This window comes from Pholcus phalangioides, unplaced genomic scaffold (genome assembly GCF_987345545.1).
Source record: "Pholcus phalangioides strain wild (caught in Gottingen) unplaced genomic scaffold, Ppha-v1.0 ptg000032l_1, whole genome shotgun sequence".
NCBI lineage: Eukaryota > Metazoa > Arthropoda > Arachnida > Araneae > Pholcidae > Pholcus > Pholcus phalangioides.
The window spans coordinates 7,195,915-7,212,602 of record NW_028301622.1 but is presented as its reverse complement, the minus strand read 5'-3'; the positions used below and the strand labels follow the sequence as shown (position 1 = coordinate 7,212,602).

The window sequence follows — 16,688 nt, the reverse complement described above, 5'->3', positions numbered from 1 at the left end:
AGAAATCACGTCGCTTTGAACAAAAACTGTTTCCTTTTTCGTGTCTAAGATTATTGATAAGATAAGTCTGTCTGGTTATATAAGTCCCTTACACCTACACGTCACGCGAATCCACTAACAATCCCATCGACATCCATCTAACAATCCCCACAATAAAAGTATAGGACATGGAACATTTTTTCCTTGAGCGACTTCACTAGTCAGGGCAACTCCTGACAGACGCCTGGCTCGGCGTGGAAATAACAGCAGGCCAGGGAGGAGTTGACAATTTCGGGGCCCGAAACTTAATTAAACCCCTTAACCCCCAATATTGTATACTTTGCGGGGGAGGGGGGGGGATCGTCTTCCAAAAACTCGTGCATTATTACGGAATACGCAGGAATGCTGGAACATTCTCATACAAGATGCATTAGCGCACACAACTAAATCTAAATTAATGCTAAAAATCAGCGAAGGTTCCGAAACGATTAAATTTCAGAATTAATGAAAGAAATAATCCCAGCGCTTACGAAGATTCAGAAATTAAGAAAGAAATAATTTCAAAATCGGGGAAAAAGTCTTCAATAATTTAGGGGCCGCCCCGATTGATTCGAGGCTCCGGTCCATTTTCCGCACAACTGCTAACAAAAATTAATTCAGACACTGGAGCAAACAACCATTTTTGCTATCCGTGAGTGCGGGCCGCCTAAATCGCAACAAGCTGAACCCAATTTCATGTGAATGCTTTAAGAGTTTAGCGCGTTGGACACACGATCGAATTCTTATGAAAATCCAGGTGAATAACAGTCGCATTTTTTGAAAAGAATCTGAAACGAATTATAGGATTTGAAAGAATTTCAGACTTTTTCTCCTAATCACCAACTTCATAAAAAAATGGAAACAATCATTTTTCGGCTTTAACAATGGTTGAAAAAAATATATTTGGGACTTAGTTCTCCTAAAATATGCGTTTTGTTACAGGAATTTAAGAATGCATTCTTATTATGTATTTCTTAATTTTTTTCTTAGTGTTTCGAATATAAAGAAAAGTATTAGCAAGACGGAGACAAAAATTACTTCCGGACATAAACAGTGACTACGATTGTTCGCCTAAGACGGACGGTCTTCAAACTGTGGATTTTCCCACAATATCTGCCAAGTGGTACAGAAAAAATAATAAATGTTGTCTGTTATTTATTATAGCAACAATTCAATGGTTCACTTCTAAATAATTCACTTTTAAGTGACCCCCCCCCCCCACCCCCAAAACAGGAATTTTCCAACAATGTAGGATTAGAACATATTTTACCCTCGTAAAACTGATCACTTCCTTGATTCGTCTTTTTCAAGTGTAGAGAAAAATGTGGGCACATCGGATATTTTTTACACCAACAATGGTTTCTCGGCTTCGACAATAATTTTAGGAATATTCCCTTCGCTTCAGAATATTTACTGTCACCAAATGGTGGATTTTCCAACAATATCAGAACATTTAAGCTTTCACAAAGGCTTCTCCCTTTAATTCTTTTTCTGCGAGAAACGTGGGCATATCGGATATTTCCTCTCGTCAACAATGGTTCCTCAACTTCGACAATAAATTTCGAAGAATTTATTTAGCCTGCCACCGTCACCAAACACTGAATTTTTCCAACAATATGAAAACATATATGAGCTTTCACAGCGGAGTTTTTCACTTCATTCTTCTTTTTCTATAAGAACTGCTGGCACGTCAGGTATTCCTCTCGCCAACAATGGTTTCTTAGCTTCACCAATGACTTTCGGAATGTTCATTCACCTATAGTTTCACTCAGTAATTGATTTTTCGATAATAAAATATCAAAATTGTTTTATCCTTCACAATGAATCAATATGGGCAGGCTTGGCATATTTTCTTACAACAATGGCAGTCTAGCTCTAACAATGACTTTTGTAGTATTCACCACTCCTACTATGATATACCAACAATGGATTTTTTAAGCGATGCACAAACATGTTTCTTACCTTTAAAACGTTTTCTTAGAATTTTTTTAATCCTAATTTATAAAACGTAATAATCAATTGAAAATAAAATTCTCTAATTTTCAGTTATATATAATGTTTTAAATTATTTAAAATGTTTATTCAACACATAAATGATAATTTTTAAGCGAGCCGGTAATTTTTGAAGAAGTAACAATATATATGTATTTCATCCCTAATATTTATAGGTTATATTTTTTTATATTTTTAACGACAATTTTTATACAACTATTAACAATAATTGTATTTCTCATCAATTGTTAGATGAATCTTTCGCTGAGAAACAATTGAATAATTTTCGATTGTATTCCTAATTCGATGTGAAAGTCGGGCTTTCTGTCAATAATGTCGATATTGCAAGGGAAACAACATTGCTAAAAAGATTGAATCAAAGACCGATATCCATGTACATGTATAATCCTCAATTATTTTATGGCAATGGTCTGTAATAGCAAATGGGGAGGGTCATTTTCGTCCTGTCCAATTGAATCAACAGGATTTTCCATGCGCGCAACTGACCTAGGCTTACCAATTCCCTATTGTCCGGAGGAATAAAGGATTTAAAAGACGCCGTATTTTTTCTTGCCTAAAATCCACGCATGCGAATTTCGCTATATATATATTTTGAGGAGAAATATCATCGTATAATCCACAGCGGCGAAAAAATTCACATGAATTTTGTTTCCCCCAAACTTGGATCGCAGGGGCCTCGGACAGGGGCGTACAAATCCGCGTAGGATCTGGTACCAAATCCTTTCGTTGCACCACTCGTTTCAGAGGCATCTTAACGATTTCGACGGCGTAGGAGGGAACCCAAACATAAACTTCAATTCCAATAAAAAAAAATAGATACTATAAGTCAAATTATTAATGCAAAAAATCATTACTCCAATAGTAGCTAACAATTGCGATTACTTTACTGAATTAATATAATCGCGAAGTGTGCTAAACAAGGTTTACCTTAGTCATTAAAAAGAAAATTAAGAAATATAAAAAGTCTTAAAAAACTTGAAAAACACAAAAAAACTTGTCTTAATAATTACTTTAAAAATCTGAAGATCAATATACTTGATATCAGTATGGATAATTTAATTTTGTTCAAATATGAGGTAAATAATCCAATGGAGAAAACGATTCGTTTTTCGATGATAAGGATCTCGAAAAAGATTATCCTTAACGTATAAAACAAGTCCCTATTAGAAAAAATTATTCACTTTTTTATTCAGTGTTATGGTTGTGATTATTATTTTTCTTGTACTCGTATAATGATAATAATAAATTTGATTTGATAACAAAAAAAAAGATAAAACTAGTCTCAATAATTCAATAGTCTTAGAATCAAGATAATTGATATCAGTATGGATAATTAAATTTTATTTAATAGGTGATAATGATAATTTACTTCGAGGATAGAATCTCGAAATGCATATATGAATACGTTCCTATTAAAAAAGATTGAATATAGACTTGAGGATTGAATACGTGTGTGTGTGTGTGAATATTGAATTTAATTTACACATTATATTTAATTGAATACTGTGGTAGTGATTATTACCCTCTTACAATAAGTAGGTTAAGGCCCTATTGTGTTATAAGTCTTTTGCGTAGTGTGGGAGGGGGGCGCGCTGTTTATCACTTAAGTGTGTATTTGTTCATTAGAACAAAAAATAGATTTAAAATTAAAAATTTAAATCTACATTCCAATAAAAAAAATATAATAAATACTCTAAGTATAACTCAAATTATTTTTGCAACAATGAAAATTATTGCAACAGTATCTGACAATTGCAATCACTTCAATTAATAAATCTAAAATTTACTAATTGAATCGAAAATTATTATTCTCTCACAATGAGATAATAAGTAGGTAAAGGTCTAATCAGTCCTATCTATACGTGTCGTGGGGGGCCGCTTATCATTTAAGTGTGTACTTGCATGTTTATCTCGATGGGCATAACAAAACAATAAAACATCAGTAATGATTATTATCCTCTTATAATGAGATAATAAGTAGGTGAATGCCTTATATCTGTCTATCGTATGTGCATGTATCGTAATATCCATCTGTAGGTGTTGTGCGGTGGGGGGGGGGGACGTTTATCACTTAGAATTTATTTTTAAGTTTATCTCGACGGGACAACAAAACCATATACCTCCATTCCAATAAATAAATATAAAAACAAATATAAGTTGAATACAGTCAACATTACTTCATAGTAGCTAACAATCGCGAATGATTATTCGGAATTAATACAATCACAAAATGCGCTGGACATTGTTGCACCCCTGATCATTATTAAAGAAAAAGAAGAAGAGAATAAGTAAGAGTAATTGAACAAGTTCTTAAAAAGAAGACGGTAACTAGTCATAATCGTTACGATAAGTAAATTATATTTGATTATAAGATAAATATAATCCAATAGATGATAGTGCATTTTGATTCTAGGTTAAGTTTGATCTCTGAACAATACAAAAATTATTTTTTGAGAAAAATTTATTAATTCAATTGAAAACTATTCTTCTCTCGCAATGAGATAATAAGTAGGTAAAGGCCTTACCTGTCCTATCTGTACGTGTCGTGGGGGGCCCGCCGCTTATCACTTTTAAGTGTGTATTTGTACGTTTATCTCGACGGGACAACAAAAGAGAACTCTCTCTTGTTCACTTGCGCGCAACTGACGTTAAAGTAGAATGGCATTCCAAGAAAATCGCGGTTGTTTTCGGGTTGTGGGGGGGGGGGGTGGCGGCGGTGAAGAGAAGATTTGAGTTTTCGTGGTTATGAAGGGATATGTTGAGGGATATGTGCTGAGGGTGGGGGGGGGGGAGGAAAGAGGGAGACATGACACATATGCATGCATGATTCTCCGAGATTTTTGGCGGGTTGTTCTCACGAGGCGGCGCTGCCCACCTACCGTCCCTTCCGCGATTTCCTTATTGGTTAAAGATGTCGGGAAGGGGTGGGAGGGGAGAGTTGCCCCGATCGGCCAGCGACCAATGATTTCATCGACGGTGGGTGGAGCGACAGGTACAAAACAAAAGGGGAAAAAAACAATTGGTGGGGGGAGGGAATGGGAAGAGTGAAACGATCGGCAGTCGTGGATCGTTCAGTGGAGAGAGAGAGAGAGAAGGACGATCGGAGAGCGGCATCGGGAAGAGATGGTTTCGGTTTTCGAAGTTAACTTTCGGATGCATCATTAGGTGCGCAGTGGGCCGATCCATGGATCGATCAGCAATCCCCCCCCCTCCCCCGAAAAGTGCTCACGATGGGCGGCGCTTGTAAAGCACGAGGCGGAATGTAAATAACGATCGATACGGTTGGTATGTGTGTGTGTGAGCTTTAACTCCTTCGATCTGCTAAAAACTTCTTGGCGGCGATGGTGACGGCGATCGCCGTCCGCCTCGTTGCGGATTCGACAGGTTGTGATGACGTCGGTTTTCCGGAAAGCTTTTTTCCCCCCCTCGTCTTTACCATTGGATTTTCAGCTCAATTCTGGATTCAATCGATTTCTGGCTCAATTCGATTATGTTCTCAATTCAATCGATTTATGTCTCGATTCGATTGAATTCAGAATTAAACTGATTTCTAGCTCGATTCAATGTTCTGAATTCAATCGATTTATGTCTCGATTCAATGTTCTGAATTCAATCGATTTATGTCTCGATTCAATGTTCTGAATTCAATCGATTTATGTCTCGATTCGATTGAATTCAGAATTAAACTGATTTCTAACTCGATTCAATGGGGTTCTGAATTAAATTGATTTCTAGCTCGATTCAATAGAGTTCTGAATTCAATCGATATTGCTGTCTCGATTCAACGGAGTTCTGAATTCAATCGATTGCTGTTTCGATTCGATTGAATTCAAAATTGAACTGATTTCTACCGGGACTTCACGATGCGAGAGTCTGTCACAAAAAAAACAGCTCGACCACCACAGCGGCTCTCTTTAACACGCAAATTAACTTCACTTTTTTCGCAAATTAACTTCACCTCGGCATAATGTCTAATAAGTATTGATTGGATACTTAATTCATTTTTCTCAGTCGGTTAGTGCAGTGACCCAGCCTACTCAGTGATTGGTCTTAGATATAACAAGGCCCGGGAGAATAAAATACGGCCCAAAGGATGCAGTGGGCGAACAAAAGTAAAGAAACACTGGTCTTGTGGTTCTCAAACCTAAGGACATGCGCCCCGTCTGTGGTCCTGGAATATTCCAGGAGGAGGGGGGGAGGGAGGCATGGGGAATGAAAATCGAGAGCAAATTAAACCATGAAAGCTGGTGAAAAATAAATAAACCTTTTAAGAGAGAGAGTGAAATATGGAGGGGAAAAAGTGTGACTATTTTCAACATCCAAGTGGAGGAGTATTTCCTTCTGAACACATGGGGGGGGGGGGGGGCCTCCAAGCCGGTACAAATCTATACAAATCTACAGTTTTAGATCGATCGTAGCCAAATTTTGTACATATTACAAACAAGGCCCGGATTGAACGATCGGCTACCTTAGAAAGTTCGTCAGAGCAGGGAAAATGCCTGAAAAAGATGAAAACTATCGGGCACTAAAGGTTCCTGGGCCTCAATAATCATTTTCGGAATGTTGACTTTGGTTACCGTGGTTCCCTAGCAATGCGTTTCGGGCGTGCATATGCCTTTACAATGGTTTGTCATTTCTTTAATGCTGCCAGTATTTTGTGTAATAGTTTATCTCTTTTTCTAATGGTTTGTCACTTTTTCAATCTTCCCAGTAATTGAGGAAAACCCAGGTAAGAGCACCGGGTATTATAGCTTGTATATAATATTTTTGTAGTCATGTTTTTCCAGAAGCAATCATTTCCCGTTTTTACCAACCTCCCTAATTATGCTAACGTGAGCCTTTAATAATTTTTATGTGATTTTATTAATTACTAATTTCTAATTTTCATTGTAAATGCCGTAAGTAATGCCTGTCGATTTATTTCATGACCTGGATTAAGTCCCAATCGCAAAAGAATAAAAGGTTTCGCTTTCAAGAGCGCTTTTGTTGCTCAAATTTTGATCACGAATGTACAGGGTGTCCCATAAATTCGCAAATAGTTAAAAATTTCGTAAAAAAAAAAATGGAGGAAATTATATTTGAACGCGGTTTGCGACAAAATTATTCTTACGAAAGGGGGATTTTTTTTTATTTCGGTGCATATAATTTTATTTATTTATTCACATCTTAACAGGCAAGGATTGCCCAATTACCCAATTACAGAGATGGACAAGAGAAGAGAAATACAAAACACAATACAAAAGGTGAATACAGCAAAGTACAAAAAAATAAAAAAACGAGTGGAACAATGATTAAAAATACGATACTGAGAAATACATACGGAAAAGCATAATAACGTGAAGATTCAATACTCACATATAACTTTTAAGAAATTGTTATAGTTGAATTCATCATATCGGGTTTCACATCGCACTGATTATATATATTGCACATCTCAAATATAGGGGGACCGTCGTAAAATATTTGTTAGGGAGGCGAAAAGTCCCCCGAACAGACCTATTTCCAATTGGCACAGAAAAATCAACAAGTTGAAGAAGGTAGCAGTCATCAATTATATTATTGACAATTTTATACAAAAAGCGAAGGTAACTTATTCTTCGGCATTGAAAATTAAAAAAAAAAACATCGCAGTTCAGTTGTACTTACGTCATTAATGTACACGTGGAATTGCCTGTAAAACATGTAACGTAGAAATCTGTTCTGGACTCTTTCTAGAATCAGTTAGTCTAGATTGTTGTAAGGACTCCATATAATAGTGCAATACTCCAGTTTCGGGAGCACAAAAGTCCTGAAAAGTGTCGCAATTGATTTGAAATTGTTGCTGCTCCTCACAACAAATCCTAACAGTTTTAAGCATTTATCGGTGAGATCATATATGTAATCAGTGAATGCAAGCTTGGAGTCAAAGAAAACACCAAGTTCTTTGGTTACAGAAACACGACTCATTGAGACTGCATCAATGGTGTAGTCAAATTCGATCGATGACAGTTTTCTTGTACAGCTGACGACTTGGCATTTACGAACATTGAACTGGAAGAAATTAGCCCCACCCCAATCATGGACAGACTCTTTGTAGGTCTCTTTGTAGAGCCCATGAATCTTCCAGACTCCCAATTTAGTTTATTCCTTTACAATGGTTTGTTACCTTTTTCATTCCTCTCAGTAATTGAAGAAAACCTGGACAGCGCCGGGTATTATAGCTACAGCACGACCCAACCACACGGGTAAAAGGCTTATATCCCGGGAGGGACAGAGCCTGGGTCGTGTCTGGTCTGTCGGGTATTACAGCTAGTTTTAAATATTGATGGTAATTAAGCCAGTCGAGTTCTTTCCCTTTTAGCTTACTTAATTAAAACAAATTAACTTTTTCTTGACTAATAGAGCAATGAAAATAGTATACGGTATGCACCTACGCTGAAGGTGAATTGGCTCGATATCTGAAGGATATCATTGCGTTTCTCTATTTTCAACTGGCTACAATCTTAACCATCCATCAGAAAATTATAAATCCTTTGGAAAGTTTCAATGAAGGGATGAGGGAGAATTTCTGAAGCCCTTTTAAAGATCGAACATTTCCGCATAGCTTTGGGAGCGGAATCAACATGTCCATAATAGAGTTTCATCAGCAGAGCACGTTGGTCATAAAGACAGGACTCGCATCGCGAGGACCCGGGATGAACCTCACTAATGGTAACGGTACAGTGGTAGTCGGCTGAAGTTAGTTTTCTGGGGTTACCAACTTCGAGTCGTGAATACGAGCCGATTTCCAAATCAAAAAGCCTCTCCAAAGACAGCAACAAACCTACAACGGTGCAAATATTCAGTCATTCCACTTCACTCGTGATTTGAAAAATAGATGGCAGCACTAAAATTCACGCATAACATTGGATACGCACTCCTCAGCCTGTTTGGTACACATGCTCATTTCCGGCATACCTCATTCGGTAGCAAATAGCCATGGCGATAAACCGAAGTTACGCTCAATTTGAAAAAAAAAAAAAATTAGAACTGGCCGATTAATCGATCGATTGTTAATCATAGTAAAAAATTTGATCGATTCGATTAAAATTCGAGTAAAAGGTTAATAATTTGACTTTATTTGATGAAACCGATTAAATGTCCTAAATTATTGTACCAATATATAACACTAAGTGATCATACATAAAAACATTTGAAACAATGCTTTCATCACATTTGTCTTCATTGCGAAATACAGGTCCATTCAACGAAACATTGTGATCATTTGAGTTTCAAATTGAGTTTGATGAGAATTTTAGAAGACAAGACCAAAATTTTCATTATCCCCACTATGAACAGTAGTTGTTCGCATTCTTGGAAGTATCAGTTCCTCTCCTCACAAGCACCATCTGGGAAGAGTTTGAAGGAAAACTAGTAATAGTATGATCAAAGTAGTTTCGAAATCGGTGACCGATTTAAAATAATCGATTCAAAGGGAAATAAACCCACAAGATCCAAACGAAGAAATTCCATGTTTTAACAAATTATGTTCAGCATACAGGTATTGAATTGCTTCAAGTGGCAGCATTAATTTCTAGTCTATTCCTATACTTGTTTATATTTAGCGAATAGGTGCATGAAATAAATAAATTACATTTTTATAGCATCAATTAATATTTAAATCAATTAAAAAATATTCGATTAATCGATTAAAAATTTTTGATTAACCAGTTAAAAATTTTAATCGATTCCCCAGCCCTAAAAAAATGAAAGAAAGTGAAGCGCGTTCTTTCGAAGTCAATGTCATTAGTCATTGAAAAAACGAGAATGGAGATGCCATGTCACGAAGCTTCAGCTATCTAGTAACATGCTCGCATAAAAATCGCATGCGTGCGACAATTTACATAAAACAGACTCTCTAATGGTGAATGTACGGACTGATTTATTTGATCTTAATTTTTTTTAGAACCCCTTTATTAACCCTTTAAGACATTTTTAAAATTTCACTGATCAGCATCATCATGCCACAGTGGAAATCACTAAACCCTTTGTAAAGTGCCACACATTTTGTTTTCAAGAAGAGTACTTTTTCGGGTAGGAAGAGGATAATAGTGCTCCCTCCCCTCACTTATACAAATACAACGTCACAACAGGCAAAATGCCCAACGAGGTGGCTGAGAAAAAGATGCCCATAATAAATATGGATGTCTTCTAGAAAGACAATGGAAAAAAACAGAGGAAGAGAAATACTCTAGCTTTCCTCTATCATTTGTAGAGCACGCAATATTTCTATTGCTATAGTGTCTATACTACCCGAAAGAGAAGGGGAAAAACAGTTTTTCTCTCCTAATGCTATCAAACTTTGAATAAAAGCTGACTCCACCCACTGGCAGTTGATCTGGCAGGTTCGTGGGGGAAAGAAAACATGTTCGTAGAAAAAACGTGTTTTACAGAGTTCTCTGGACCGGTCATGGCCGAAATAAGAGGTTTTTTAAGGGGTGCGCGATATCTCATAATTGCAGAAAATACAAGGTATCAAATTAGGCAAAATGTCTGCTGATAGTTGAGACACTCCCATCGTTTCTTTCTGATAGATAGTTACTTCTGTACAATCTATCAGATCCAAGGCCACAACAAGCAAAATGCCCAACGAGGTGGCTGAGAAAAGATGCTCATAACAGATATGTACGTTATATATTTCTAAAATACAGCAACCGAATTAAAAATGCAAGTATATAAAAACGGTATACACATGATAAAATATCATGCAATGCCTACATAAAAAATATTTATGGTTGTCTTATTCTACGTATGGATATAGCTTCTCGATTTACCCGAACATGTTTATCGTATTTCTTTTTAAACGTGTCAATTGTGTTACAATTCACGACCCCCGGACGTAAGCTATTCCATTTATTAACAACCCTATTAGGGAAAAACTCCCTACGACACACTACAACCTAGACTTTGTCCCTTACCAATCGATACTACTTTTCCGCACACTAACTCCGGTCATATATCCCCATACGGCAATTTCCAACAAGTGGAGTTGGGTGGGAAATGAATAAAGGCTTACATCCCGGAAGGGACAGAGCCTGGGTCAGGTCGCGTCTGGTTTGACAGAGGATGGGAAATGAAGGCTTCATCCATCGGTGGTCGCCCCAGGCTCGGTAGGTGAAGAACTTGCTTCTGACGTTCTATACCCGGATTCGGACCCATAGACCTTGATGGTAACCTTCATAGTGGAAGACGAGCATCTTGCCACTGTGCGCCACGCGGGCACTACACCAATCGATACTGGTGTCCCCTGATGGTGCAGTCGATTGACGGCGTACTAATAATTCATGTGGTCCATCCTATCCATCCCGTTTAAAATTTTGAACGCTTCGATCATATCCCTCTCCCCCCCTCCACCCCCGAGACCTGCGTTCATCCAATGTAGACATACTCAAAAAATGAAGTCTCTCTTTATAACTCAAGCCCCGCGTGCCATCAAACACACGCGTAGCTCTTCTCTGAACCCCTTCACTATTTTATAAACAAAGGATTACACCAGAAACACTTTTCATCTGTCCTTATCAACAATGCTTAAAACCTATTTTAGCAACAATGCTTGGGATCTGTTTTCGCAACAATGCATTACATTTGTTTTCGTAACAATGCTTGGGATCTGTTTTCGCAACAATGCATTACATTAGTTTTCGTAACAATGCTTTACATCTGTTTTCGCAACAATGCTTTACATCTGTTTTCGCAACAATGCTTTACATCTGTTTTCGCAACAATGCTTTACATCTGTTTTGTAAACAATGATTCATATCTGATTATAAACAATACTTTATATCTGTAAATAATGCTCAACATCAACACAACGTCTTTTATTTGCTTATACCATTAATGTTTTGCCCCAATTTTAACAACCATTGTTTATATCTCTTTTATCACAAACAACACTTTTATCTGTTTTTATCAACATCTTTAGATTTATTTTAGCAACAATTCTTTAGACCCTTTTAAGCAACAGTGCTTTAGACCAATTTTAGCAACAATGGTTTACATCTGTTTTATAAATAATGCTTTATATCTGTTTGAAAAAAAAATGCTTCAAACGACAACGATATTTATCTGTGTGTACCAATAATGCTTAATAATTAGCACTTATTTTAGCACCTAAATAGCACCTATTTTAGTAATAATGCTTTACACCTATTTTAGTAATAATACTTTACACCTATTTTAGTAATGATGCTTTACACCTATTTTAGTAATAATGCTTTTACATCTACGAAGCTTTTTATCTGTTTTTATCGACAATGCTTTAGACCTATTTTAGCAATACCGCTTCACACCTCTTCCAGTAACAATATTATTCCGTTTCATTTTAATGAAAAAATTAACAATCATTTCTCTCCTAGAAATTTTAATGAGGACCGACAAAAATAGCAACAATAATTTTCTAAACATTCAACTTCATTAAACACGACAAACGCAACAAAGACAAAGAGGGGAAAAACTTAATGAATTAAAACGAAAATGCCCTCATACAAATTGTAGACCATAATTTTTAGGTTCATTAACGTTTTAGTCCCGTATATACCCACCTCCCCATTCCCACCACACACACATATTTTTAATTTCAGGATCCAATGTTTTTCAGCCGTTTTCTTCCAAAAATTTCCATCTAGTCCCGTCCAATTACGTTAAAAACAATTATAAAGACAACAATGTCTTAGCAAAAAAACAAACAAATAAAAATAATCTTAACTAGGTTCATCAACGCAGCCAAATGAAGTCGGCAGTGAAATGAGAAAAATAAGCATTTAACAACACTCTTTTTTTTCCTCCTCTCTTTTAATAATAATAACAACAACAATAAAAAAAAATAAACATAATAATCCGAATAATTAAAAGCCTAGCAAACGAGGTAACAATGAAAAAAAAAACAACAACAACAACTAAGGTACGAAATCCTCTAGTGGCAAACAAGGTGACTATTAGCCGAGCCTTTGCTTTCATTGTTTCGGAACCCCATAACACTAGAATTAGCTCGGTAACGCTGTCATTCGTCAAGTCCGTTCTTTCCAACACACCCAGGTCGTCCCAGAGCACCTGTCCACAAATGAAGAGCACCGAAAAAAAACAAAAAAAACAACGACAATAACAACACGGAAGGGACAAGACAGACCTGCTGCTGAACTATCATTCAAGGTGAATAATTGACCCCATATCGGTCTCTTGTAAGGAAAACATCCTCAGGGAGGGTAACGCGCGCGCTAATTTTTACCCGCTCTAATTAATTATGTAAATTTAATGAAACTGCATGTATGTGTGTGGGTCTCAACGCCGTTTTCCCGGACACCCCTCCCGCAACCTGTCCCACAACACCATCAAAAACTGAAAGACGCTCTTAAAAGTGTCGGTCGGTAGCGTTAAAGCTGAGATGGGAAAAGTAGGAAAAGAGAAGCGTCGTCGTCGTCGTCGTACCCTTTGATTTATTGCTGTAAACGCGTTTTCCTACCCATCTTGGAGAAAGAGAGAGAGAGAGAGAGTGTGACTTTTACTACTTACCCGTTTTTCCAGGACACGCGGGCCGGGGGAAATGGGCTTAACGGCTTGTCAGGTTGGCAGCTATATCACACTTTGCTTATCCCCTATACTGATCCCTTTTTCCACCTACTGTTACAGTGTCTTTTTAAATGGCCGAGGAAAATAATAAAGCGAGAGGTTAACAATGGCTGCTTGTGGGAGGGGGTTGGGGGGTAGTAGTAGGTAGGATAGAAAACAGATAGGAAGAGATCTTCCTCGAGGGGAAAGTAGGAAAAGCATTATTTAGTGGCTTGTTGAAGCAATTAGCCAAAAACCGACGACAAGCGTCTTATAGTGAGGTTTCGCTATCCTGCTTTTAACCCATCCATCAACGCTTTTTTTTTTGCGCTTTTTCACGCTAGTTGTTGTTGTTGTCGTGGTCCTCCCGCCTCCGCGCCCTCTAAGGAGCTTGACATAGTGTTAACGTGACGTGTACATTAACATCGTACCTTTTAAAAATCCCTGACGGAGTACGGCGAAAAAATTTTGTTTAAATAAAAAAAAAAAAAAAAAATCTCAAACCGTGAAATCGTTGGCAATAAAATGAATTTATTACGCGTTGTGTGACGTCACGAGATAGGAATTTTCTAAGGAATATGGAATTTTGGTTGTTTTTTGTTATGGTTATTATACGGCGTATAGGGGATTATAAGGTTGATCTAGATCTGTTTTCATGTCTTTGGGATGTCAAATTAAGCGGGAGGGACCTAAATGAGAAAAGTTTCTTTCCCTGACTTGTGTAAACCAGATTAGCGTTTCTCAACCTGTGGTCCGCGATGATTTCAAAGGTGGTCCGCAGACAGACTTGATAATTCGATTCTAACTGAATGCAAAAAATTATTCCTTTGTTGTAATTGATATTAATAACACCCATATGGGTTTCAATTAAAAATTTTATCATCATATTTATGTACACCATACATCATCGAGGAAAAGGTGGGAAATTGCGATCCTAAATACGAGAAGTAACTAATTGTCAAAAGATGCAATCTACGACAAGTTCACTAATTAGCCTACTGCAAAAAATGGGTGAAGGGTGGGGGAATAAAGGGCTGCTACAAATCCCAGTGAACAAAAATTTATTTGACGAAAAAACATTCAAATGACTAGATGACCATATTTCATTTAGAAAAATAAGGGGAACTGAGGTTTTAAATACAGTAAAATACGGGCGGTCACCAATGGACATCAAAAACGTTCCCACAAGTTGACAAAATCCCCTATTGTAATTAAAATCGCTGAAAAATTGAGGGAAAAAAAACGTTATGTGTAAAGATATGTAAGAGATGAATATTTGTATTTACAGCTGTAACAAGCCTTCGTAATAAGTTATGAAAACACCGGTTATTCACGATTTTGGTAAAGATTACAAATTCAAGTAGCCATCGTTGAAAAAACGGGACAGATGTATAAAACAATTCGGAAAGACTAAAAATATAGCAATGTCCCGTAATACGGGACACTAGTCGTCTGTCGAATTGTTTCAGACATTTCACTGGTCCTTGGGTTCAGAAAGGTTGAGAAACAATGAGCTTGATCAGCGGTTCTCAACCGGTGCTCCGTGTGCACTTCCCAGAGGCTCCGCGGCCACTCGAGGATAATAAAATAAATCAGTAAATTTGATAAACAAACAAAAAAAGAGGAATAAAGGATACCCCCATATAAATAATATAATAAAAAGGGCTCCTCGAGTTAAACAGGGCTCGACTAAAACAGGGCCACAGAAATTGTACACTGAAAAGGGCTCCGCGAGTCAGAAAATGTTTAGAATCGCTGAGCTACATCATAGGTTTCATACGAAACCCTGGGGTCCCGCGAGAATCTTTCAGGGGTTTCCGTGGTAATAAAAGCTGTAAAATATTTAATTAAATAAATAATAAACATATTATTAATTATAACTAATTATATTATATTAATTATTATAACTAATTATATTATATTAATTATTATACAAATACAACGCCACAACAGGCAAATTGCCCAACGAGGTGGCTGACTTAAGAACATCATGGATCCCCGAGCCCCTACCTACTACTGCTACACCACACATGCACCCCCCCCCCACGGAACCCCCCAACGAATCGGTACATGCGGGAATGTGCGTGTACGTGTAGTGCAACCTGACGTAAAGTTTGTTTCTGTCTAATGCTTGTTATGTGTAGTGCTGTCATCTGCCCCCAGTTTTACTAACTATGAGTGAAGTGTTATGGTTGAATGATTTACCGTTGTAGGACTGTTGCTCTCTGTGGCGAGACTTTTTAACGGGGAGATCGGCTCGCATTTGCGCCTTGAAGTTGGGAACCACAGAAAGCCAACTTCAGCCGACCACCACTGTGGGGTTCGAACCCGGATCCTCGCATCACGAGTCCGGCACTATAACCACTCGACCACCACAGCGGCCAATTATATTACATTAATTATTATAATTAATTATAAATTATTATTAAATTATAATAAACATATTGGAGTATTCCTGTTTGGGCTTAATAGAACTGTCTCGTAATCATCCATGTGTAAGGATTCTGTGTAAGTCACGTAATATATATAATTCAGAGTTCCATGTAATAGTCTCGTATTTGTCCATCTCCGGCCATTACATTCAACAAGTTTGAATTTTACTGACAAAAAATTCTTTTCTGAACTTTCCATCAATTATTTTCCTTTGCATTTGGCACTCCACTTATGCACGAGACGTCATGTGTCCACTCATTGATCCGTGAAATATTTCTGCCCACAACGAAATATAGGATATATTTTCATCAGTCAAATCACAACATATCAGCTATCCTCTTCCATCGATCCATTAATTATAAACTGCTCCATTTCTGCCCAATTTACAATAGACTAAGTTATCCCCATCAGTTCAACCACGAGATGCCATATCTCCATCCATTGATATATGAAATCAGGGCCGGTACTGGACATTTTTCAAGTGTACGCGAATATTTTGATGGAAAAAAAAAAAAACGCCCAAAACAATCGCCACCACCCCAGGCTTCCTTCAATAGGCGCCTTCTGCGGCCGCGTAGTTAGCAGGATTCAAGGTCCGGCCCGGCATGAAATGTAAACCATCCCCGAATATCAGTAACAAGCTATGAGCTGTCCCTCATCAG

At 37.3% G+C, this 16,688-nt stretch overlaps 1 protein-coding gene across 3 annotated transcripts in view; it reads right to left on the bottom strand.

Moving 5' to 3' along the window:
- LOC149066851 (homeobox protein cut-like) overlaps window positions 1-16,688 on the bottom strand; it is a 179,534-nt gene that overhangs the window by 87,393 nt on the left and 75,453 nt on the right. Inside the window, exon 1 of one of the 3 annotated variants that reach the window (XM_089253182.1) lies at window positions 4,557-4,662. The exons of the other annotated variants lie outside the window; for them this stretch is intronic. The gene's annotated coding sequence lies outside the window, so the exon portion shown is untranslated. Of the gene's footprint in view, window positions 1-4,556; window positions 4,663-16,688 lie in introns of those variants that run through there. 3 annotated transcript variants of the gene reach the window in all.